This window comes from Chiloscyllium punctatum, chromosome 39 (assembly GCF_047496795.1).
Source record: "Chiloscyllium punctatum isolate Juve2018m chromosome 39, sChiPun1.3, whole genome shotgun sequence".
In the NCBI taxonomy this organism is placed as follows: domain Eukaryota; kingdom Metazoa; phylum Chordata; class Chondrichthyes; order Orectolobiformes; family Hemiscylliidae; genus Chiloscyllium; species Chiloscyllium punctatum.
In genome coordinates, this window is record NC_092777.1 from 46,299,238 (window position 1) to 46,316,248 (window position 17,011).

Sequence of the window (17,011 nt, forward strand, 5' to 3'; positions counted from 1 at the left end):
AATGAGATCCTTACGTACTGCTCCCGCACTAAACCCACGCCCACAAAATCCTGGTGGAATTCATTAGTGAATACTTCCCCTTTTTAACTCCTCAACTACCAATTTGCATTGTTCAACATAGCATAGTGTCTACATGGTTGCCTTTTTAAAAACAACTTTAATTTTACTTGTATGTATAAAACTTAGATAAAAATCAGAATTTCTAAAATCAACACATACATGTCTAAACTGATTTTTAATATCTTCAAATATCTTTTGAAACTTACAGTTTTTTTGGAATTATTTAACAGAGAATTTTTGTGGCTCCCTCAATGGCACAGTGCATAAAGTTATCACCCAATTAACACTGAGCGATCCAACTCAGTATTCTGCAGTCACTGCAATACCATAATAGATTTTAGCAATTCTTGGTTGGAGATTGAGCAGTTCACATTCCTAATTGCTATCTTGTTGTAATCAAAGGACCACCACTTGCTTCAACTCAGGTAGGGTGGTCATAGGTAAGCCCAATTGGGAAAGCAAGCCAGAACCTCCAAACTCTTTCTCCTTAATGGGAGCAAGTTGCTTAATAGTATTTATGTTGTGACATAAAAATGGTTGGCAAAGGACTTGGAATTGTATCCAGTCAAGGTCTTCAGAAAAGGCATTGAAAATGACCAAAAAGCTCCGAAAGCAGAACAAAACCACTTTCTGAGAAACCTGACAAGACCTAATATCACGCTGTCGATGCAATATTTTCATAGTAACAAAATAATTAGTTTAATTCCAGAGATTTATGTAACTAAAGTAAAACCTACTGTTTACTTTTAATCAGTTTATTTCCCACTTCTGGCATTAGGCGTAGTATTATGCCTGATACGTATAATAAGTATCAAGAATGGGTACTTAAGTGAAGCTGCAATAGCAGAAGTGAATTGGTTATAGGTAAGGGACTAAGTGCAAGTGAGATGAAGTGGGAACAAAATTACTCCCATTACTAAAAGAGTTAGCAACCAATGGATGTGAATTTAAAGCAATGGGTAAAAAGAACCTACGATGAGATGAAGAGAATTTTTTTGTTTACCCAGCAGGTAATGGTGATCTAGAATGTACAGCCTGAAAATGTGATGTAAACACATTCAACAGTAACTTTTAATAGGGAATCTGATATACTTCAAAAAGAAACATTTGCAGAGATATGAGGAAACAGTGGAGAAATGACATAAATTTTGGTTGAGTTGTAGCATGCAGTAGGAAGTAGGTTCTAGCCCCATTCCAGCATTTGTTCATATAACGTCGTTTGCTGGTTTAGCATAATACTAAGAATGCTGGTGGTCAGAGGTACTGTCTTCAGATGAGGTGTTAAACTGGTGCCTGTGTGCACTTCAGGTAGCTGGAAAAGAACAATTCAAAGAGACCAGATGAATTCCTCTGCAGTCCAGGTCAACATATACTCCTCAACTAATATCAGTAAAACTGATAAATTGGTAATTTTATTGTTGTTTGTGAGTCCTTACTGTATGAAACCCTACTGAATTTTTTTACAGATCTACAGATCAAAGTATTTCTTCGGTTACAAAACACTGAAATCATGAATGCCACAAAAATGCAAGTTCTATTTGTTAATAAATGGTATGAAATTAGAGAATTCAGAGCAATATATCACCAGTGAAGTAATTGTTGTGATTTTGTCCTGGAAATATAACTGTTTCAATAGACCCCATTTGTGCGACGTAAATTTTTTTTTTAGCGTATTGTGTATGATTGACTTTTCTGCATAAGGTGATGATTCCAAAAGGGTTAAATTGGGAGAATGCATTAAGCTCCACCCAATCAAAGATATCACACGGGCTTGAGTGGAGACAAGGAAGAACATCTAAGACATTTGTGGAGTGCACATCTGTATCCACAGATCTCCTCGTAGTCTTAGCAACAATGCTTACTCCTCTAATGTGCCTGATTGCTATCACGCCATAATCTACATTTTGTTTAAGTAACAGCCTCTTATTATTAAGGCTCATTATGACCAAAGGCCCTTCAAATCAGTCAAGACAATCAGTGGTAACATCCTTTTCCAACTAATACTACAGCTCTGTCCATTGCTTTTACACATCTGTTAGTTCGAAATAAGCTTTAGCTCTTGAAATCATGCAAAAAGGAATCTTTCTTTAATCAGTCATCCAAGATACCATTTTGCTTCTAATGCTCCACACAATCTTCGTCAGAGTAACACTGTGATCAGTCATCAGCAGATTAAAAGTTGTTGGCAACACCCCCTACACTGCACTCAATGAAATTTCATGGACTGCAGATCACAGAAACACCCTTTTAACACACCTTTAGAACTTATTTATTTCCTACTCCATCTACACCAAGAGCACCTTTGTGTTAGGTTAATACTGATTTTAATAATCTCAATTTATTACTCCTGACAGATTGTAAGAGTTTCGCCTTACCTTGGCGTCTCTAACTATATTTTAAATGTTTATAGTGTCAGTATCTATGAGTTTCAGTTTGTCAGCTACATCTGACGTTTCTTCTTTCTTTCATAAAGTACAGCTTATTTGGAAGCATTCTCTCCAACTTCTCTAATTTGCCTGTGTTTTCTCCATCTACCTATCGGAAATTTTCCCAGCATCTAAGCAATGTGGGCAATGGCGAGGAGGTTGGGTGCCTACAATGAGAATGAAAAAATGAGATTCTCAGCGTCAGCAAAAGAAAATTCATTTAAGTTTCCAATTTTCTCCTTGAAATTTCAACAGCTAGATGAGAATCTCTTGTGAGTAGAAAGGTCTATTTGAATGCATTATCACCTCTTTATTAAGTAACTTCACCTCATTTGTTTTGCTAGTCACTATGCTCCCAGGTACAGAAGAGGAATGAGAAGGTACCATTGCCCGGCTTGAAAGACAATAGAATTGCAGTTTGCCAGTGTCTTTTCTACATCTCCATGTTGGCCAGCATTCCCCAACATTACAGAGTATGCTCCATGGGCAGCAAATGCCTGCAACTCCTGCCAACTGAGGCTGGCAATGGCAATGCACCAGCATAATCATACCATCATGGTACGTCTTAGACTAATATTATAGCTTAGCACTTCATTGCTGCTCTTTGTACAGATGCTCCAATCAGGCCTCCTCTGCTCACTCGTCCCTTTTCCTTTTTTCCCTCTTTGCAGCAGCTTTTCTTCCCCTCCTTCCCCAACTTTCAACTTCTTCAACTCCTCTGCCGAGAGAGTGGAGGCGAGGCGAAGGGAGACAAGTCATGGCCAGAGCCTGAACGAGAGCAAACCATGCAGTGGAGTACCAGAGCTGAGTACAGAACAAGCGGGGGAAATACCAGAGCGAGAAGCAGAGCATGCAGGGGGAGTACCAGAGCGGAGTACAGAGTATGCGGGGGGAGTACCAGAGCGGGGAGCAGAGAATGCAGGGGGGAGTACCAGAACAGGGTACAGAGCATGTGGGGGAGTATCAGAGTGGGGTACAGAGTATGCGGGAGGAGTACCAGAGCAGGGAGCAGAGCATGCGGGGGGGGGGGGGGGGGGGGGGGGAGGGGGTGCACCAGAGTGGGGAGCAGAGCATGCGGGGGGAGGGGGGGGGGTTGCACCAGAGTGGGGAGCAGAGCGAGTACAGGCCGAGACCCAGTGCAGGGAGCAGAGCGAGTACTGGCCCAGTCCCAGAGCAGGGAGCAGAGTGAGTTCAGGCCGAGACCCAGAGCAGGGAGCAGAGCGAGTACAGGCCGAGACCCAGTGCAGGGAGCAGAGCGAGTACAGGCCCAGTCCCAGAGCAGGGAGCAGAGCGAGTTCAGGCCGAGACCCAGAGCAGGGAGCAGAGCGAGTTCAGGCCGAAACCCAGAGCAGGGAGCAGAGCGAGTACTGGCCCAGTCCCAGAGCAGGGAGCAGAGCGAGTTCAGGCCGAGACCCAGAGCAGGGAGCAGAGTGAGTACAGGCCGAGACCCAGTGCAGGGAGCAGAGCGAGTTCAGGCCCAGTCCCAGAGCAGGGAGCAGAGCGAGTACAGGCCCAGTCCCAGAGCAGGGAGCAGAGCGAGTACAGGCCCAGTCCCAGAGCAGGGAGCAGAGCGAGTACAGGCCCAGTCCCAGAGCGGGGAGCAGAGCGAGTACTGGCCCAGTCCCAGAGCAGGGAGCAGAGCGAGTTCAGGCCCAGTCCCAGAGCAGGGAGCAGAGCGAGTACAGGCCCAGTCCCAGAGCAGGGAGCAGAGCGAGTTCAGGCCCAGTCCCAGAGCAGGGAGCAGAGCGAGTACTGGCCCAGTCCCAGAGCAGGGAGCAGAGCGAGTACAGGCCAAGACCCAGAGCAGGGAGCAGAGCGAGTACAGGCCGAGACCCAGAGCAGGGAGCAGAGTGAGTACAGGCCGAGACCCAGTGCAGGGAGCAGAGTGAGTACAGGCCGAGACCCAGTGCAGGGAGCAGAGTGAGTACAGGCCCAGTCCCAGTGCAGAGAGAAGAGCGAGTCACGGGCTGAGCACCGGAGCAGGTAGCAGAGCGATTATGGGCCCAGTCCCAGAATGGGAAGTAGAGTGCGTACAGGCCCAGCCCCAGAACAGGAAGCAGAGAGCGTATGGGCCCAGTCCCAGAGTGAGTCATGTGTCGAGTCCCGGAGCTGGGAGCAGACTGAGTCATGGGCCAAGTCCCAGAGCACAGAGCAGAGTGAGTATGGGATCAGTCCCAGAGTGAGTCACGGTGTTGAGTCCCGGAGCTGGGAGCAGACCGAGTCCCAGGCAGAGTTCCAGAGCATGGAGCAGAGGGAGTCTGGGTCATGTCCTGGAGCAGGGAGCAGACCGAGTATTGGTCGAGTCCAGGAGCAGAGGCAGTTGCGAATCGATTACCAGAGCAGAGAGCAGGCAATACTGGAGCGGGAAGCAGATTGAGTCCCAGACTGTGGAGCAGAATGTGCGGGTCGAGTCTGGAGCAGGGACCAGAGTGAGTCCCGGAGTGGGGAGCAGAGTGAGTTGTGGGTCAAGTCCCAGAGTGGGGAGCAGAGCAGGATGCAGTGGGTCTTGAAGTGGGGAACAGAGTGTGCAGGCCTAGTCTAGAGCGGGGAGCAGAGTGAGTTGCGGTCAGAGCCCAGAGCGGGAGCAGTGCGAGTCCTGAACTGAGGCAAATGTGGCATTGTGTTCTGAAACCCAGCGGGCATGGACTAGTGTTGGAAAACTGACTATAACTTGAGTACAGTAAAGACACTTTATTCACATTCTGGACTTTTAAACTCTGTATTCCTATGTTAACTTTTTTTATTATTTCAATTCTGTGACAACACTTAAAGTATCTGTACCTAGGTACCCAGTATCTAAGATGACGTTGGGATGTGACATTACAAACTGCTCACTGCACTCATTCAAGTGCATGTGACAACAAAGACTGTTCTATTCTGTTGTCGCTCAATAACACATTACATTGCAATGCTCCAGCAAGGCCGTTTTGTGCTCAGGATGAAGCATGCATCATTCTCATGCATCTGCGTAGGATGCATCGCTGATTCTTAACTTGTTGTCTTAGCACTCACTCAGTTTGCACTTTTTTTGATGCTCACAACAATTTCGCCTTGAATTATAGAGTCAGAGTCACACAGCATGAAATTACAGGCTCACAGTAGTTCTGTTTTGCCAGGTGATTATGACACCAAAGAATGTTCAAGGCCTTATCAACGTGCCTGAAAATACCTTGTAGGCAATTTATTGTCAAGCCCTTTTCATGTTACGGTGGTGGGATATTGTTGCCTAAATTCTCATCTCCGAATGCTTGCATGGCCAGCTCCACCAGGTCCTAATTAGGAGGTCCTCAAAGGACTCGTGTAACTGTGTGATTTCATCCTCTCCAACTTCCTCAAAACACATTACATTAGCCAGTTTTGAGAAGAGTTGTAGCTCAGGTTGAGGTTCTGGAAGTAGGTTCATTTTCTGGAAGGTTAATTTTCAGACGTTTCGTCACCATACGAGGTAACGTCTTCAGTGAGCCTCCAGGCGAAGATTCCAGCTCAGTGAGCAAACCTACATCCAGAACACATATTACATGCCCATTTTACTAACTCATTACAAATGGCAGTTGGGTTGAATCCAGTGATTGTTCACTATCCCTGGGAAAAACTTCTTCCACACACTGCCCATGCAAATTTATCCAATACAGCAGCAATGATGTTAACAGCATCAATGATGTTAAATTGCTTCCATAACTCTAGGACTTATGGCATTCCTTGAGTAGCAAGACAAGTGTTGTATTAATTTCTATCAATACTGACTTGACGGGCTGAATGGCCCATTCTATACTATATGATGGTAAGATTTATTTTCTTAATGAGAGTCTGGAAATTCTTATAGAGATTGAAGGTTTTAACTGCTGCTATGATGGCCTGCTCCATCAGCTGTATGATGGAAGTCATTCAAGGAGATAGGAACACAATATTAACATTTTGACAAAGAGACTCATAGTCCAAATCACATCAACCAAAATGAGAAAAACTTTAAATGTCTAATTTCCTTGGCTCGATACTTCTTCATTTCAGGCAAAAAAAGTAGGCCATGAACCAGGTACAGAAAATCTAGCTAGTCATCCATGCTTTAATGCATAGAATTCCAGGTAACAGGGAGGTAATATGTTACAAAGGTGTAAGGGGTACTGTACCTTTAAGAGAGTTGAAGGACTTGGCAAGAACACAGAGTACTCGAGAATTTACAATTTGGTCTAGCAGCTAGCAGTACCCGGGTTGCTATGAGACCCAAAAAAAATCAAATTTGGCCAATCAGTTTAAATTATACCCCAAGAAACTAACCTCCAATCAAGTTTGAATTTTGTATTTTGACAATGAAACAATTCGATGCTTTGGGTATAAGACCATGAAAAATTGAACAGCTGGGGGAGAATTGCCCCATGCTACCAACATATGCATACGGCCCAGAGAATAGCTCTTTTAAAAGTACCTTTTATCTATCAATGTCCTGTGAAACAGAAATCCCTAAGAGGAAGTCAGAGAAAGCTACAAAGAGATGATTCAACAGCTGGCTGGCTTTGAAATTTGAACTTTTTGGTAAATCTTAAGCGGTGGTATTATCGGACCAGTATTGTAGAAGGGCAAGTAAAAGACAGGTTAGAGAAAGGAGTTGTAAAGAGTTGTTAGTTAATATTTTATGTTAGACTTTATTCTTTAAGTTCTTAAAATTTTTTGTACTTTAAATAGTGACTTTTGAAATAGTTCTTTGCCTCTCAAATTTTAACAGATTACAGCACAGGTTAAATCATTTCTGTGTTACAGGTTTAAATTAGCAGAGGGGTGTTTTCCCTGTGTTGTAACATATGACAAATTTTCGTTGCATGCGTGTTCTCGTTATTTTAAATGAGCAAAGATTTCAGTTTTTTATTGCCTTTGTATTGCCACCTAGCGATTCAGTGAGATGGTCTTTCAAAGCCTTAAAGTCAGGGGCACTTCTCATTGACGGAGATGTAGATTTTTGACAGCATTCATTTCCAATGCAGACCTCTCATCTGGCAAAGGTAATGGTCATCGTCTTCTACATCATGTACCATGAGTGTATCAGCATATTCCAATGTCAGCACTTACAGCCTCCCCTTACATTTGCATATTCTTAAAGCCATAGCTTGCCAGGAAACAATAAAACCAGCCGTGGCACGTATCGAAAGATTTTTGTTTCTTGCTGGGACTTATAGTAGAGCTCTCTCGCTTGTGTTTTTTCTAAAACAGTTTTATAAAAACTGACAGCCTCCTGCTGGACAAGGGCAAGGCTGATTGGCATGTTTTTCTCTTGAAGACCATCAAGCCAAGTTGGATTTGGATGCGAGCATAACAGGTACAGTCAGTAAGTTTGCAGATGATACCAAAATTGGAAGCGTAGTGGACAGCGAAGAGGGTTACCTCAGATTACAACAGGATCTGGATCAGATGGGCCAATGGGCTGAGAAGTGGGGGATGGAGTTTAATTCAGATAAATGCGAGGTGCTGCATTTTGGGAAAGCAAAGCTTAGCAGGACTTATACACTTAATGGTAAGGTCCTAGGGAGTGTTGCTGAACAAAGAGACCTTGGAGTGCAGGTTCATGGCTCCTTGAAATTGGAGTCGCAAGTAGATAGGATAGTGAAGAAGGCGTTTGGTATGCTTTCCTTTATTGGTCAGAGTATTGAGTACAGGAGTTGGGAGATCATGTTGCGGCCATACAGAACATTGGTTAGGCCGCTGTTGGAATATTGCATGCAATTCTGGTCTCCTTCCTATTGGAAAGATGTTTTTTTTAGATTACTTACAGTGTGGAAACAGGCCCTTCGGTCCAACAAGTCCACACCGAGCCGCCAAAGCGCAACCCACCCAAACCCATTCCCCTACATTTACCCCTTCACCTAACACTAGGGGCAATTTAGCATAGCCAATTCACCTAACCCGCACATTTTTGGACACTGGGAGGAAACCGGAGCACCCGGAGGAAACCCACGCAGACACAGGGAGAATGTGCAAACCACTGTTAGAATATTGCATGCAATTCTGGTGTCCTTCCTATCAGAATGATGTTGTGAAACATGAAAGGGTTCGGAAAAGATTTACAAGGATGTTGCCAGGGTTGGAGGATTTGAGCTATAGGAAGATGCTGAACGGGCTGGGGCTGTTTTCCCTGGAGCATGGGAGGCTGAGGGGTGAACTTATAGAGGTTTACAAAGTTATGAAGAGCATGGATAGGATAAATAGACAGTCTTTTCCCTGGGGTCAGGGAGTCCAGAAATAGAGGGCGTAGGTTTAGGGTGAGAGGGGAAAGATATAAAAGAGACCTAAGGGGCAACTTTTTCACGCAGAAGGTGGTACGTGTATGGACTGAGCTGCCAGAGGATGTGGTGGAGGCTGGTACAATTGCAACATTTAAGAGGCATTGGGATGAGTATATCAACAGGAAGGGTTTGGAGGGATATGGGCCGGGTGCTGGCAGGTGGGACTAGATTGGGTTGGGATATCTGGTCGGCGTGGACAGGTTGGAGCAAAGGGTCTGTTTCCATGCTGTACATCTCTATGACTCTAAGTTGCCAGCCTATATTCCATTATGTCCATTGTTTCACTGCTATGTTACCTTTTGCATTCAGTGCCATGTAGCATGTTTGATTTTCTCACTTTTCTTGTCACTGTTTTGTCAGATAGAACAAGTGATCTGTGGCTACAATGCAAGATGGTGAGTGATGTGGACAGCAAGATCACCACTTTTACTTTGCATAATTATGTCTAATTTCACAGTCACATTTTTACATTGCTGCTTATGTTGAGATTTCAATGTTTGCACTTGTGATGCATTTTCAATTATGGCTGCACGATTACATGACTCAACATGATAAAACTTAAGAGCAATCTCATGGCACACTTTCACTGAGAACTACACATACAGAACATCAACAGGGAACATGGTGCAGAGGCTGCTGGGCAAGAGTTACTGTGATGTTGCCTCACCACGTAAGATCTGCCGAAAGCATTCAGCAATATGCCAAAATAACGATGCAGAAACAAAAAGCTGAAAGAATGTTAAAAATTGTTCCTTTGTAAAATAAGAATGTATGTGCAAAGAGAATATTGGTGCAATGAGTAGCGTGAATGCCCATTTACATTTCATAATAAGTTCATGATGGAGAAGTAAATAGTGGGTTACGTTGATAGATTTAGATGAGGAAAGTTAAGATGATGCTCAAGTGGAGCATAAACACTGGTATTGACTGGTTTGCTTCTGTGCTGTATACCCAATGCAAGGCAAGAAAACAACCCCCATCCAGATTTTAGAGGGGGAATATCCACACTACCTTGTCTCAAATACATCAGTGAAACAAGCATCAAAAACACCTTAATAGGAGTCGCCAGAATACATGTTCTAACGAATACTTTGAAAGTGAAGCTAGTAATTTAGTAAACTGAAAGTTAAAAGAAAACATCCCAACAAAGTCCAGAACATTTCACTTGTCACCCTCCTGGTTATGATCTAATCATTCTGTGGAGCTTTAAGAAAGCCTTAAATCACAGCTGGGGGTGCTGGAAACTGCACTGCAATGAATTACTGCTGTCAACTTTAGTAAAGGCCTTCACAACTTAATCAGGAATGTTCATATGATTGCAAGGTTTACAAAATTCAAAAAAAAGTTTCAAAGATTCATCAAATGTTCTGTTTATCCACACATTTTTAAAATGAAAATCTTATGTTTAGAAATTATGGAAATCTATCAAGGTTATCTCTATTAAAAAATAGAAAGTTAAAACACAAAGAATTACAGTACATGTTTTTGAACACATGATCGAGCTAGCATATGACTTTTGCAAAAAAAATGCCATGGATTTAAATGCAATTATAATGGCATAAAAGCAAATTATTTCAGATAATTTGCCAATGCATTTCAATTAAAATGCAAAAGTTTTTAAATCTCCACCTACATGTTTTGCAACTTACTTTCAGGGAAATCTCTATCTAAAATGTTCCATTTAAAAAGACCAAAATATTGGCTGAAGTGTTAGAGCAAATTAGTTCTGGGCAAGGCCAGCCAAACTCAGCAAATGTTTTGAGGAAATTACTTTCTCAGACATGACTCATTTTATCTAATCATGCTACATTTGAATTTTTGATTTAGGGATACGAGAAGCCTCAAAACTACAGAACAAAGCATATTTGAAGATTGTAATACTGTGACAATAACACCATGCAGGTAAAATGCACAGCAATTTAAACACCATTGGTGATTTTATTTTAAGTAGTCATTCGGTACTCTAGAATTTCAGTGTTGCTGAAAAAGACATTTTTCTCTAAGTTTTTCATCTTGCACACATCAGGACAAATCACAACAAATATTAAGAGGAAAACAATATTTAAACTGTACGAAATCAGTGCCAGGTGGTTGGTAAGTGAACTGATTAGTGGGGCATTGCCATGGAGAATACATTCGTTAATAATGATTAATAGTTAACTGCTAAGGTTTATTTAATTTTTAAACCAGACAGGTTGGCTCTGATTTCTCAGGACAATGCCTTGACTAACAACTCAGAATTGTGATCACCTAGTTTGTTCTGTTGAAACAGGTACAGTGTATGCACACATTCTTTCCATCTGCAAACAGCATGATTTTAAGCATTGACATACACAGCTTCTGCCGGTGAGAGCCTACTTGATAACGCATCACCATTCCTCACAAACTGAAAATGTTAATTTCCATCAACTTTAGCATTTCTTGTGAATTGATCCGATGAATACATGACAAAAATGTTTAGCAATGTGTTCTTCAGCAATTGTCACATTTTATTTCTGTTCACCCAATATATTCTTCTATGCTACCTTCTCTCAATCTTATATCATGTTCATCCTTGATCACTTCTCTTATTTTTCCTGGTTATTTTGAACAAATTAATCCTATATTCCACAAATTCCAACATACATGTTTAAAGTTCTACTTAAACTTTGTGCTGCTCATTGGAACTCTATCTATTTTGGTGGTGACACTTCAAAACTGAAACCTAACTTCTGGGTTTTTTTTAACCAATAGATTGAGAATCTAGAAGTCAATAGATCAGACATGCTGATAAGTTTACATTTGATACATATCTGAATATTTAATCAGAAAGCAATTCCATACGATAAATCCTCAACCTTTCAGCCAAGAACGTGTTTGTACTCTGACAAGATGTCATTTGAGTTAATCTTGATGGTTAATGTAAAACACTCTGTTAGAATCTAAACTGCATTTGAGAAACTAATTAGTTATCAGCAATCCTATCATTACCATGGATCTGGAGGGAACAAGCTATAAAAGATATGGATCATTGTTTTTAAGAGTCACCATGTTTAGCAGTTGATTGATATTAGAGCCAATCTATATCAAAAAAAACCCTGCCAATTAGAAAGTGGAGTGGACAGGGAAATCTTGAGCAGATGAGATTGAAAATCTAATGTCAGGTGTATGAATGGAAGAGGCAATATTGCATGGTGGCGAAAGCAAGGAATACATGTTTTAAACTAATTTAATATCGGTATTGATATTGCTATCAACACTGAAGTACTTAAAATTATCAATTCAATTATGTAAATTTGGATGGATGAACAGACGGGATACTCAAAACACTGTAGAATACCTATTTTATGTGAAGGACTACAGGAAACCTTTGGGACAGAAACATTTTTTGGGTTCTTCCCTGGGAGTTTCCCCTAAACACAATTGTTAAAGTTTGCCAGCAACACAATATATTTAATCAGTTGCTATGTTGTCATCTTTGTGTCTAGCCAAGTTAGAAATCAGCCCTTTTTAAAGATAAATGATTCATTATTTCGACATATTATGCAATAAGTGTATGTCAGTCCAGCTAATTATTGGCCTAACAATCTACTCAAGTGTGGCTTCTCAGGCCCTATGAGCCTGCTCTGCCATTCAATAAGATCATAATTGATCTGATTTTAACCTAACTCTATATTCTTGCTTATCACCAATAATCCTTTATCCCCTTGGTAATCAAGAGTCTATATACATTTACCTTAAACAAAAAACAAAATATTCTGCATTCACTGCCTTTTGAAGAAGGGAATTCCAAAGAGTCTCGACACTAAGAAACAGACACCCCCTTTTAAAACTATGACCCCATTTATAGATAGTCCCACAAGAAACAGGCTTTCAATATCCACCCAGTTGGGTTCCTTCAAGATCTTACATGTTTCAATGAAGTCACCTTAAACTCTAAGCTTCAGAGGGTCCAGACCTAGACTTTCCTCAAGGCAATCCGCTCATTCCAGGTGTTTGTCTTGTAAACCTTCTCTGAACTACTTCCAATAGACTGACATTCTTCTGTAAGTAGAGTGATCAGTACTGTACACTGTACTGCAGACATGGTCTGACCAATGCCATGTTAACCTTGTGATTCATGCACAGGACACCCAGATCTCTCTGTATTTCAGCGCTTGACAATGATTCACCATTTAGATATATTTTCTTTATCCTTTCAGCAAAAATGGATAACTTCACATTTCCACATTGTACACCATTTGGTGGTTTTTTTTGTAAGTTTTGTATCCCTCTGAAAGCTCCTTACACCCTCATCTCAACTCACTATTCTACCTATTTGTGTCATCAGTAAATTTATCTACCATATCTTCAATTCCTTCATCTAAAATCGATCACATAAAATTGTCAAGAGTTGAGGCCTCAGCACTGAACCTTGTTACACACCATTCATGACATCTTGTCAGGCTGAAAAAGACCTACATATTTCTACTGTGCATTTGGTTAGCAAGCCAATCTGCTGTCTATTATCAAAAATGTTATCTCCTACATCATGAGCTTTTATTTTCCACAGTAACCTTATCAAATGCCTTCTGGGAATCTAAATACATTTACTAATTCTCCTTTATCTAGAGCCTGATACTTGTTCAAAGACCTGCAATAAATTAGTTAATATGTGAGGGCAGTATAGTGGCTCAGTGGTCAGCACTGCTGCCTCACAGCACTAAGGACCTGGGTTCGATTCTGGCCTCAGGCAGCTATCTGTGTGGAGGTTGCACATTTTCCCAGTGTTTGCTCCGGTGTCCTCCCAGATTCCAGAAAGATGTGCAGATTAGGTGAATTGGCTATGCTAAATTGCCTATAATGTTGGGTGCCCTAGTCAAGGGGAAGTGAGTCTGGGTAGGTTACTCTTCAGAGGATTGGTGTGGACTTGTTGGGCCGAAGGGCCTGTTTCCACACTGTAGGGAATCTAACTTAATCATGATTTCCTTTTGACAAGATCACGTTGGCTCTGGTGGATTGCCTTGAACTTATCCAAATGCCTTGTAATAATGTCCTGAATAAAAGCTTTAACATTTTCTTTATGACAAATATTTAGCTAATTAGCCTGTAGTTCCTGCTTTTACCTCCCTCCCCTTTTTGGAATAGAAGAGTTACATCAGCAATTTTCTAATTTAAAGGAACCTTCCAGAAATCTTTTTGGGAAACTAGAACTATTTCACTGGCTACTTCTTTTAAGACCCTGGGATGAAATCTATCAGTACCCAGAGACGTGGCAACTCATGGTTCCAATAAGTTACTCAGTACCACTTCCTTGGTAATTGTAATTTCCTTGAATTGCTCTGTCTCTCTTTCAATTCCCAATTAATAGCTACATCTGGAATGCTATTTCCATTCTCTTTCATGAAGACTAATGCAAAATATCCATTCAATTCATCTGCCATCTCTATCACATATTACTAATTCCTCAGACTCATTTTCTACAAGATAAACATTTATTTTGTTAACTCTAATTTTTTAAATATCTGAAGAAACTTTTCATATCTTCTTATTGGTTGGTCAAAACCTTGATGATAGAAAAGGCTTCAACCAATTAATAGACACTCTTAATAATACTGAAGAGTGCACATCAGTTCTTGTCCTGAAATTTGGTTTGACCCTGCTGCCTTCAAAAATTCTCTAATACTAGATGTTACTCACTTTTTCTTCCTCCAAAAAGAACTCTGCCCACTGTGCCCAGAAAAGTCTTACAAGATGTTGGCAGGGTTGGAGGGTTTGAGCAATAGGTAAAGAATGAATAGGCTGGAGTTGTTTTCCCTGGAGTGTTGGAAGCTGAGGTTTATAAAATCATGAGCGGCATGGATAAGATAAATAGAAAAGGTCTTATCTCTGGGGTGGGTGAGTCCAGATCTAGAGCGCAGTGGTTTAGGGTGAAGGGGGAAAATTTAATAGGGACCCAAGGGGCCACTCTTTCATGCAGAGGATGGCACGGGTATGGAAGGAACTGCCAGAGGAAGTGAAGAAGACTGGGACAATTCCAACATTTAGAAGACATCTGGATGGCTACACAAATAGGAAGGATTGAGAGGATTTGGACCAAGTGTTGGTAAATGCAACTAGGTCAGTTTAGGATATCTGGTCGTCATGGACGAGTTGGACTGAAGGTCTGTTTCTGTGCTCTGACTCTAAGTGGCTGCCTTTACTGATAAAGGCTGATTTGAGCGACACACACACAGCCCCTGGCATAAGAGTGCTCAATTCTAGATATGAAGTGAGTCTGCCTTTGACGTCAAGGCAGCACTTGTCAGAATGCGGTTTCAAGGAGCTCAGCATAAAGTCAATTGAAATCTCTTCACTGGAATCATATCAATCGATATTTGTAGTTGTCGGAGTCAATCATATCAGTACCAGCACACTGCTGCACAAATTTCTCAGGAAGTGTCACGCGTTCAACCATCTTCAGCTGCTTTATCATAAAACAGTTAGAAGAGGGATGTTAACTAGTGATTGAAAGTGGTTTAGTAACATTCACGATTTCTCCAATACTGAAATACTTCATTTGAATAGGAGAAACCCCTGGACATTTGTGCAATAGGTGCCAGGCAATTACCATTCTGGCCCTGCTGAACTTTCAATGGTTCTATCACCAAATTCATTATCAACATACTGGGGGGGACCATGGACTAGAAATGAAACTGAACCAGCCATATAAATAATGTGGTTACAATAGGACAACAAAGGTTGAGGGTTCTGCAGCAACTCACCTCCTTACCAACCTATCATCTACAAGCCAGGAATGTAATACAATAGGTGGTATCATCCTGATGAAGCCACCAAACCAAGTGAATGATCCATCTCAACCTCCATCCGTGGTCCCCACCGTCTCAGATACCATTATTCAGGTAATTTGATTCACTTCACATGATATCAAGAAATGGTTGGAAGCACTGGATATTGCAAAGTCTATGGGCCCTGACAGTATTGGGTAAAAGTACTGAAGATTTGTGCTCCGGAACTTGCCACGCACCTAACCAAGCTCTTTCAGTACAATTATAGCATTTGCAGGTGTGGAAAGTTATCCTAGTATGTCCTGTACACAAAAAAGCATGACTAATCCAATGTGGCCAATTACTATCCCATCAGTCTAATCTTGATTATCAATACAAAAGATATCAACAGTGCTATAAAGCAGTACCTGCTCAGCAATAATCCTCTGATGTCTAATTAGGGTTCTGCCAAGGCACTCAGCTCCTGACCTCATGACAGCCTTGGTTCAAACACAGACAAAAGAGCGGAATTCTCGAGGGGATGTGAGAGTGACAGCCCTTGACATCAAGGAACCATAACAAGACTCAATAGGAATTGGAAGCAAACACTCCTCTGGTTAGAGTCATACCTGGCACATAGAAAGATGGTCATGGCTGTTGGAGGTCAGTCATCTCAGCTCCAGAACATCATGGCAGGGGTTCCTCAAGCCAAACCATCTTCAGCTGCTTCATCAATGACCTTCCCTCCTTCAGAAAGTCAGTGGCAGGGATATTTGCCAATGACTGCACATTGACTGAGCACCATTCACAAGGACTCAAAAGATACTCAAACCGTCCTTGTTCAAATACATGATCTGGACAACAGCCAGTCTTGGGCTGATTAGTAACATGTAACATTTGCACTATACAAGTGGCAGGCAATAACCATCACCATAAGAGACAGCCTAACCACTGGCCTTTGACATTCAATGGTATTAACCACTACTGAATCCCCCATCATCTTGGGGGCTACCACTGACCAGAAACTGGACTCACCATATGAACATAATAGTGATGAGAGGTCAGACATGAGGAACTGTCTAAAAACAGAAAGAATTGCAGATGCTATTAATCAGAAACAAAAACAGAAGTTGCTAGAAAAACTCAGCAGTTCTGGTAGCACCTGTGAGAAATCAAAATTAACATTTCAGTGAGTTGGAAGTGGCAGTGTTGGACTGGGGTGTATAGAGTTAAAAATCACAACACTAGGTGATAGTCCAACAGGTTTATTTGGAAACACCAACTTTCAGAGCGCTGCTCCTTCATCAGGTGGTTGTGAAGTTTAAGGTCGCAGGAAACAATTTATAGCAGAAGTTTACAGTGTGATGTAACAAATTAGATATTGAAAAAGACTTGGTTGTTTAAGTCTTTCATCTTTTAGAATGGGCATGTTGGTTTCAGTTCTTACATATGTAAATTCCAGAACTAACTTAAAGTTACATTCTCAAGTGAACTTTAACAATAGGTGCCATGTTGACCCAGATAATGC